Source organism: Octopus sinensis, unplaced genomic scaffold, assembly GCF_006345805.1.
Source record: "Octopus sinensis unplaced genomic scaffold, ASM634580v1 Contig08735, whole genome shotgun sequence".
Lineage (NCBI taxonomy): Eukaryota > Metazoa > Mollusca > Cephalopoda > Octopoda > Octopodidae > Octopus > Octopus sinensis.
The window spans coordinates 621,442-631,265 of NW_021831284.1; the positions used below are offsets into that span (position 1 = coordinate 621,442).

At 30.5% G+C, this 9,824-nt stretch overlaps 1 long non-coding RNA gene across 1 annotated transcript; it reads right to left on the reverse strand.

The window, feature by feature from the left end:
- Positions 1 to 2,212: 2,212 nt before the first annotated feature.
- LOC118761101 lies at positions 2,213 to 2,657 on the reverse strand. Its single transcript, XR_004997153.1, has 3 exons — positions 2,543 to 2,657; positions 2,347 to 2,511; positions 2,213 to 2,316 (listed from the first exon to the last, which is right to left on the reverse strand). It is a non-coding gene; the product is annotated as an uncharacterized LOC118761101 (long non-coding RNA).
- Positions 2,658 to 9,824: the final 7,167 nt, after the last annotated feature.

Consider the following 9,824-nt stretch of genomic DNA (forward strand, 5'->3'; position numbering starts at 1 on the left):
AAAATTCAAATCGCATTAATTACGTTTTAAAGCATTTTAAAATAAGATTTTTGGTCTATTTAAAAAAATATGACCCTAAAAAAGGTTTATAAGAATTTCATGTTTATTAAGAATCAATTGGTCTTTCAAACACAAATAAGACATTAAAAAATTTTGTTGATAATTATAAGAAGTGTAACTGAAGATGTGGCCAGACATCAGATTTTGCTTTATAAATCATAAGCGACAAAGCGCAAAATCATATTCATGTGTAAATCGTGACTTGTTGACGAACTAAATTGTGCATTCGATGGGTCGACAGAATATCGGTGAATGAACAGCACTAACATGTATATGGGAACCACGAATTCAGTTTTATTTATTCGCCCGTCTTAGTCTTTGTCGGCAGTCTTCCAAATAAAGCCCAACAAATTTTTGGACAATTTGGATTTTGTTAAAAACAATTTGGATTTTTTAGTGTTCAATTACATACTCATAACCGGATATAGACACGTAATCTGCCCGCAGTATCTCAAAGTAGTAAGTGTAGTACTCGACCTGTTCCTTGCTTATATTTCAAGAATTCATTATGTATATTAAAATTTTGTATTTTTTAGAGATTTAATAAAATAAGATGTTTTCGCTCATTTTTATGTCACTCCTCAGGAGTCTGTTCAGTGATAAATATGCACGTATCAAAATATATGGTCAAGTATCCAGCCAAGAGCGATAAACAGCGAGTCAGAAATAAAACATGAATTCATGTCGTGGTAGAATGAGACCAAATATCACTTCAGATAGAACACGTCGACATAACATATGATGATTTTCCAATCTGTGTATTTTTAGTCGACATATATAAATAGTTAAGGGGTCAAATGAAGCGTCAGTTAGAACAAGTGGACTGTCAAATGGAAAACCTTTTCGATGTAAGCGCCTACATTTAGAATGAGTTGCAAGTCAGTGTTAAGTAGAATCGGAAGTGAGAGTAAATTTCTCACTATTTTCCTGCCCCATCGTCCATACGGAACTGGGGGGACATTCCCTTGTGCCAATTGGAGTCGTGCTGCAAGTGCTCGTGTGGATATGGTTGATGTGGTACAGGGAGGCTTGACAATGTGAACAGTTTTGTCTGTACAACACGTGCGAGAGTTGTAAAAAAATTAAATTGTCACCGGTTTTTGAGAAACCGGTGACATAGTATGTCACAGGTAAGAGACGGAATTTTTCAAATTTTTTTTAAATTTAAAATTGTATACTAAAATATTTATTAAAACACTCAAATATACATTTTTTGCTCAACTTTATTTCACTTTTTCCCCAAGTGAAAAACTGACCCTAACCCTAACCGTAACCTTAACCGTAACCCTAACCCTAAATGATTTTCCAATGAAAATTAAATCAAAAAATTATTGTTTATTAAAAATTCCGCCTCCAGGTTCCGCCTCTTACCTGTCACATAGTATATCTATATAATTATTGAAGCACCCTGCGACAACTCCATTTCAAGCCCTAACAAATAAGATAATCTTTACTTGAAAATCATAGAGAAGCGAAAGTTTATTTTCAAGAAGATCATAATTATGACATTCCTAACTTTAATTCGCGTTAGACGATTGTGAGGTTTAACTAGTAGTCTCCTGTCATTAATTTATGAATTAGATGCTACTTCAAGATTGTTATTGCTTAGAAACTAAATTCTTTTTGTGGCTAATTAGCGGTTGAACAACATTCTATTATTCCTTGTATTTTTTTACATAATATACTTTATTGTTCTGTAAATGTTCAATCTGAACAATTGACATAATTTAGGTTAGCATATTTCTTTGCTATTATCAAGTCCGACAAAATGATATCTAATATCTTCCTGTCTAACCATATTTAATCAAATTTATCAAATTTATTCATGCTTTTTAACCAAATTTTTTAATGGAAACAAATTGACAATCACTTAAATGAAGGATTATAGTATAGATGTCAATAATTTTTAATTGAAGGATTCTAAAATCTTCGGCTTAAAAATAGAATTATATGTCGTAAATCAGATTAAGCAACATTGATTGGATAAAATAAAATTATTTTCATGATTTATTTGTCAAAAGTTTCCTTATAATCATTAAAATCAAAATTTTTTAAAGAATATAATTAAATTTTGACGAAATAATAATATGATTATAGATTCTATTCTTGAATATAAAAAGTCTTAAGCTTTTTGTTAACTTCGTCACCATTACTTATCTCCAAAAATTCGTTGTATGGAACCACGCTGATATTATCCGCAATATCTGTCACTCGAAAGCACTTTTGATTTCTTTTCATAGATTTTATTAATATGTTCTAATTGAAATTAAAACAATATGACTTTACATCGTTAATCTTATCACCAGAGTTGTAAAGTTGGTTATATGTATAAAAATGTTCTATCTTCATTCTCTTTGTGTTCAGAACAGTTTCATATAAGGACAAAATCCTGCAAAATAGATAGTTTCGAGATCTATTTCCCGATTTATGCAATCTTACATACGAACCAACCTGGAATATTATTTAAAATTGTTATGTCTACAGAATATATTTTAGATTTATGTTGTAGTTTTTGATAATATTTTTTCTTCGCACGACCCCGCATCCCTTTTGTGATACTACTTTCACCGACCCAGCTCCATTCATGACTAGTATCTAATAGCTTTTTATTTGCATTGAGATGCCTTCATATATATTGTTAAATTCGGAATGCCTGCTATCTTCTGGTTTTATAGGATTGGTAGTAATATTAAAAGGAATTTCCGAGGAATTAAATATTGAGGTGTTCAGTAAATCTAAATTGTAAACTTGTAACTTACTATGATTATCAGTTTGTGGAATCATCTGTGGCAGATTTGTTAAAGGGTAATTTTGGTTTTGAGTTTTAATATTGTGTATACACATGTCCAAATGATACAATACTAGTAGATAGTATTTTTTAAAAATACTTTCATTATTCAAAATAGAGCTCAGGTACTGCGATATCGGAAATTGTAGATATTGCATCATCTGACTCATATTTTGGAGGTGAAAATGGGTGAATACAGGGTTTTGGTAAAGTAATTGACAATTCATTTGGTTATAAGCTTATTTTGATTAAACTACTTATTAATCAAAATTTACAGATTGACGTATTGGGCTGATTTACTTTCGATATATTTTCAAAAATGTTTTCAGATAGACAGTATTGTGAATTTTCGGTATTATTACCTTTAGCTTTATACACCAAATTAAATGATTTAGTTGTTGTATTAAAAAACAACAATTTGCGGTTAATTTCTTTATTTTATATTTAACTGACTAGTTTATATAGTACCTTGTAGTGATGATGACGAGTAATTATTCCAAAACGACGAAAGCATTTGATATTGCTAATAAATATATTAGTTTGGATGAAAATTTAAAAACCATTTGATTGACTAGATTTTGTTCAAGTCCAGGCCACATTTGAGGCAGTTCATTATTTACTAAATAATCAGCGTTAGTTGAATTTTACTATTATCATTTTCTTGCTCATTTGAGGAGTTATTTGAATTATCTTTATTATTGAACCAATTTCTATTAGATTCCATTGAGAAATTAAAAATAAAACGATAATCTAATTTATATAAACCTCAAACTGCGCTCGAAACATTAAATATTTGGTATTCAAATTTCTTTTATTTTGACCTCGAGCAGTTAAATATAGTCAGCGAAAATCATTCCAATGTCAATGAATGTGGATTCTTTTTATCTCTACAATCAATATAAAATTATATTCCTTTATTAATCAAAATCTAATTTTTAGTTTTTGATTATAATTAAACAATCTTTTTTCCTTTAATGAAAACCACAAAAAATCCTTTTAAAATTAGATGATGGTTGATTTCATTTGATAAATTATTTATGTGTTTATTAATTTTCTGCTGAAATATTTTTGTATAATCAAAGTAGATAGATTAACTTCATAATCCTAAATTAAAAAATTGATAGCGTATAATTTTTAACTATTCGATTTTGGCTAAATCTATTTTATTTCCTGAATTTTTCAAAGTCCAAAGACTATTAAAAAACTTAGTCAACCATGAAGTTTGTAAATAAGTATTTTTGGCTTAAATTTCCAATATCAATCAGATATTTTTACTTTGAAATTTGACATTGAATATGTTAAAAATATTTGTCAAGTTGATAGAATTTATTTTTATCTTTACCGCAAAAAACGAATTGCTTTTTATCGTTATGTTATTTAATTTCTTTGATTTATCTATAAAAACATTTTTATTTATCAAATTTCTGTTTGAGTAGATTATAAAAAATGTGATCTGATAAAACATCTTTTAGAAACATAATCGATCAGAAAATTGTGATATAAAGGTTGCATAGATCTGATTATATAATTTTTTTGCATTTGGTCAGTATGTCTTATAGAAAAAGTTAAACGGACAGTCAAGGGATATGTTAATTGTTTAAAAATAATTTTTATGTACTTTTAATAATTTTTAAAATTAAATCAGGATAGGAAAATTATAAATTTTAAACAATTGTATCGCAAATATGCTTTTACTTTGTTTTTAAGAATTTTATTGTGGTCATAATAATACAATAAACCATATGTAGTTGGATTAATTTTCATTTTATGGTTTGTTCATATCTTCTATGATTTCTAATTATTCTAATAATATTGGATTTATCCATTTTTAATGTTCATTTTTAAACAAATTTCTACATTAAATTATCTTTTAGGAATAATAGTAATCTGCAGATGTCAATTTGTGCCTGAAAATTGTCAATCTTTGAAGAAAAATGATGATATTCAGTAAAATTCTCAAGAAAAATTCAAGGTTGTTTTCCAGCATGTTTATAAATATGAAATCTTTTTTGCCTATTTATATTTTATTATTCTTATCATAATAATGTGATACTCTGATTAATAATGTGGAAACAGAAAATATAATTCATATTAATTATGAGATAACGCTGCCAACATAAAAATTGATTTACGATTGGGCAAAGGATGACAAATAAAATTCTTTGGAATAGCCAGATAGTTTTGTGACGGTACTTAATTATGATTTCATTGAAGTTTTTTGCGACTTTGGTTCAGAATTGCCGTTAATTGTCTATTAGGCTAGTCTAAATGTTCAAAAACCAGAAATTGTTTTTGTAATATTCATAATGGTTGTTCAAAAATATCAAAATCAGACTTCTATTCTCTAAGAAGAAAAACGATCTACGAGAAAAAGAGAGAAACAATCCTTTTGGTAACAAATTATTAAAATGCGACAAAATAAATTCTTCTATTTGTCAAAGAGTTTAATTTTGTTAATGTTTTAACAAGAGTCTAATGGTTTCAAATTAATCCGGGAAACAGAAACTGTTCTGATAAGATTATAATCGCTTCCTGGTCTGATTAAAATTTTTTATCTGTGGCATTAACTTATTTTAAACTTTTTCTAGAGCAAACCTTATGACTTCCTTTTGGTGTCTAGGATTACCTCCTTTAAAGGGCAATAATAAAGGCCTCATTGACCGCTTTCGTTTGGTAACGTTTCAGTTAAGGCTTCCTATGCGATGACTGCCTGGATCACTATTTTCGCAAGAAAGAACGATTTTCTCATTTCAAGAAAAATATAATTAGAAATTCTTAAAAATTCTGGACATCTGTAAAAAGAGTTTTGTATCAATACCAAAAACATTACTCATAGCCTTAAGCCCTAACTCTTGTTGAAATAGAAATATTCTAGTGACTTAATAAACCAATACAAATAAGACTATTTTATTGAATTAGACTAAAATCAAGCCACTCTAAACCAATTGTCAGGTATAAAGGGAGTCGGTATACCAAACAAGTCATTAATTTACTTATAACGGAAAAGTGAAACAGAAGAATTAATAGAAATTTGTCAATAAGAATCAACACATATTTAGCTTCAATTCAGCAATCGCTTTATTATTATAGAGCAAGCTCTTTATTATTATGCGGAATCGCTTTATTGTTCAGATAGATCAGTCTGCTGACGGGATCAAATAATTCAAAGTCTTGAGTCTTTGCGGAGATATCATCTTTTAGCGTTTTGATTTTCTGTCGAGCTGTTCGCAATTCAAGGTTGAAAACGATTAATAGTATTAGATAAGGATTGATGTCAAAAGGCCGATTTATAATAAAAGAAAATTCAAGTTGGGACCACAAAATACAACCGGTTTTCGGAATAGAAGAAATTCGGTAGATCGAAAATCATCGGGACCAAAAGTTTATTTCGGTTTTGAGAGAATTCCAGTATACCGAAGAGTTAGTTTAGACGGTTTGACTGTATTATAAAATAATACAATGTTGCCTTCTTGTCTTCAAGACCTGCATAACTCAAATGAGACACCAAGATGGGACTAGCAGCTCTTTGCCGGGTTGCTCCTAAAGGATCTCAGGGGAATGAACATCAAACTTTCAGCGCACAGGGAGAAGACCAGGACAGCAGAAAAAGTGATCAGTTGAGTCGTCGTCAACACAGCAAAAATTGCAAAAACGAGTCGTTCATTTTTGTGTGCATAGTGGTTTAATAAATGATAATGGGCATGACAAAACCAGCAAGATTAATCTGAGCGGAACGGTCAATTAGAATTTTGGAGAGATGATCATCCGGTGGAAGTTTATTGAGGACGGATTTAGGCGTCAACCTTAGAATTGTTGACGTTAAAATAAAATCGTGAATTCCTCTCATTGAATTTGAACATAGGTTCAGGCCATTGATTTTAGCAGTATTGTTTTGCAGGCGTAATTTTCAAAGAACGGCCATTGTAATTTATCACATTTAGAGTGGTACAAAGATGGTAAGATTTACGCAAAGCAGATAGGAATTGTGCTCCTCTCATATTTAGATGTTCTTCTATTGGAAGAAGATTAGTTTCACAGTGCAGGTGGTCGATGGGTGTTGATTTCAGGCACCCGGATATAATACACATAGCCTTGTTTTGTACTGATTGGAATCCCACAGATAGGCAGAGAGCCCAGCTCGAACTCGCGTAACTTAGTACGAGACGGATTTATTGTTTGGAGACTTGTTTGAGAAGTGGTTTCTGATCACTTGTTTGTTTTTTCCGGAATGTTCAAGACATGTTAGTTGAAAGATAGTTAAATCAAAGATAAGTCCGAGGACAGTGTGGTGTTTCGTTAGCGGAAGGTCAAATCAAAGAGAGATGGCTTGGAATGCACGTTTGATTGTCTTCTGTCGGAAGAGAATAGGGTGACCAAGGACATTGAGGACGAAGGCATGAGCCTGTTTTCAATGACCCAATTCTCAACGGAGTATAGCTTTTGCTGAATTTTAAAGTAGATGGCTGTGTAGTATTCGTGTTTTGAAGCAATAGTATTTTTATCTGCATAAGACAGTGTCGACTTGTTTGTTTCATTGGACGGAAAATCATAAAAATAAGAGTTGAACAAGGTTAGAGACAGCACGGAACCTTGCGGTACCCCATTTGGAAGATAAAGTTGTTTAGAAAAATGGTCCATAAGGAAGTCGTAACCCATGCGACCCGATAGAAGATTTGCAAATCAAGATTTTTAGTTTGAGTTTAGGTCGGTCTTCAGAATTTTGTTGATGAGTCCCCATCTAGGGACGCTGTGAAAAGCCTTCTCATTAAAGTCGTCCACGACAAATAGCGAAAGCGTTGTTAAGACTTTTAGTGTAATTGATAAGCGTGCATCGGGGGACGGATTTCCTGCAAGGCTTGCGACTATTCTAAAGGATCTTTTTTCTGTCAATCAATTCACTAGCGTGTCTGAATTAGTTTTAATTTTGTTATTTTACTTGTTTTAGAATAATTTTATTAAAAAAAATATTGAATGACTGTAATTATAACATTTTATTAATAATTATCAAGTTATTTTTTTACCATCCCGAGTAATCGAATGCTAATTCTCGACATGTGATTCAAATATTAGAGATAATATCAAAAAAAAATTAAGCGATCCAAATAAAGAAGCCTGTCGTGTATAAATATGTTTTATTAGTGCAAAAGTTCAAAGAGCTTTTTATTTTTCAAAAACAACAAATGCCGGTGTAAAACTGTCCATGTTCTAAAACAGCGGTTCTCAGCCTGGGGTCGAAAATAAATTTAATAATTTAAATTTTTTCATTTTAAATTAAGTTAGTTTATTTTTATAGCGTTCGATGCTCACATGTGCTTTTCTCCACACGTGGACAACGTCTTAACAAAAGGCGAAAGGAAGATCAACGTATTGAAGTGTCTCTCTGGACTTTGGAAGTTTGGAAAGCACCCAGTACTTGGATGCTATGCAACCAGAAACATTCGGATAAAAAATAGACCATTTGAGTACCTTAAAGAATTAAAGGATTCTCTTTGTAAACAAAAAAAAGATTGACATTGTTTTTACAAAAAAATTAAGAAATCGAATTGTAAATAAAAAAAACGAAACAGATTGGATGTTTCTATCAAAAAAGATATTAGTTTAAAAATAACACAGAACCAGATATCGAATCTTTAGTCAAAAATATCAGTCATAGGGGTCCCATTATTATTTAATTGTGTTTTATTAGATTTATGCTAAGACACTAGCTTAACAGCAAGTTTGTTTGTTTGATTTGATTATTAACAATGAATTCATTTTTGATATTTAGTTGACTAATTTTACTTAAAATTGTTTTTTCTATATAAAAAAAGTTTTAAGAGGATCGAAAAAAAATTAAGGGGGAGACAAGTAAAAAAAGTTAAGAACCCCTGCTCTAAAATGTAGTTGTTTTATTTTTAAACCCGATAAAACATTTTTTGATAAATTAAAACAGAATTCATTTAATAAACTCAATTTTTACGTCTAAAAAAGCACGATCCAGATATCTCTACTTAGAAAAAAATAATTCAATCCAAAGTTCAATTAGGTTTCTCGTGGGCTAATAATGTTTTTCATTGCATACAAAATAAACAAGCTTCTTTGGAATTTATAAGATAAAATGAAACTGGAATAAATCTGATAATGATGGATTTTAATGAAAATATTGGATGAACTAATTAAAAAAACTAATCTTTCGTAATTTAATCTATTGTATATTCTCAAATATTTTTACCCAATTATTAGTACTCCTACTTATGGAAAAGTTCCAATTCCTCCCATTCGCAGTTGAGACTTCCGGTACCTTGGGCGGTAAGGCAATCAGCTTCGTTCAGGAGATCGGTCTGCCTTCACAGGCGACGCCTGCGAATCAAGATGGTTTTTCGAGCGGATATCCCTTGCGATAGTACGTACTAATTCTTTCTCGATCGCGTCGGCTTCCCGTCCATGAAGCTTTCAACACTTGACCGAATTCTTTTTTCGTAATAAACTAATTGCAATAAAAAAATTTGATTCATAGTTTACTAGTGAAGATGCATTTCGTGTAAATCAATAATAATAAATTTTCTATTTAATCAAATATTTTTCAATTTTATTATACTTGTTCAAAATTGTTAAATTTTTAGGTCCAACATTGATTTCAATAGTTTATGGATTTCTTGATTCATCCTAAATTTGACAAATGTTATTTTTCAAGGTTTACTGAGTTTGATTTTGTTTTTTAGTTCAATGATTCATAAAATCATTAATTAGAAAATAATCACTATTAACAATTCATATCAGTTGAAAATATTATTATTGAGTACATTCCCAAGAAACAAGAAAACATAAAGATTATTAAGACTCCCTTGTGTGGTGTTCCTTGGCATCCCCTCCGTTAGTCTCTGACAGCATTTTCTGTTGCGCGAAATTTCTCCAAGTTTGTTCAGGTCGTCATCCTGGTTGTTTCATCAAGGCTACAACGAAACTTGAATATATTAAAGAACTGGATCACTACTAA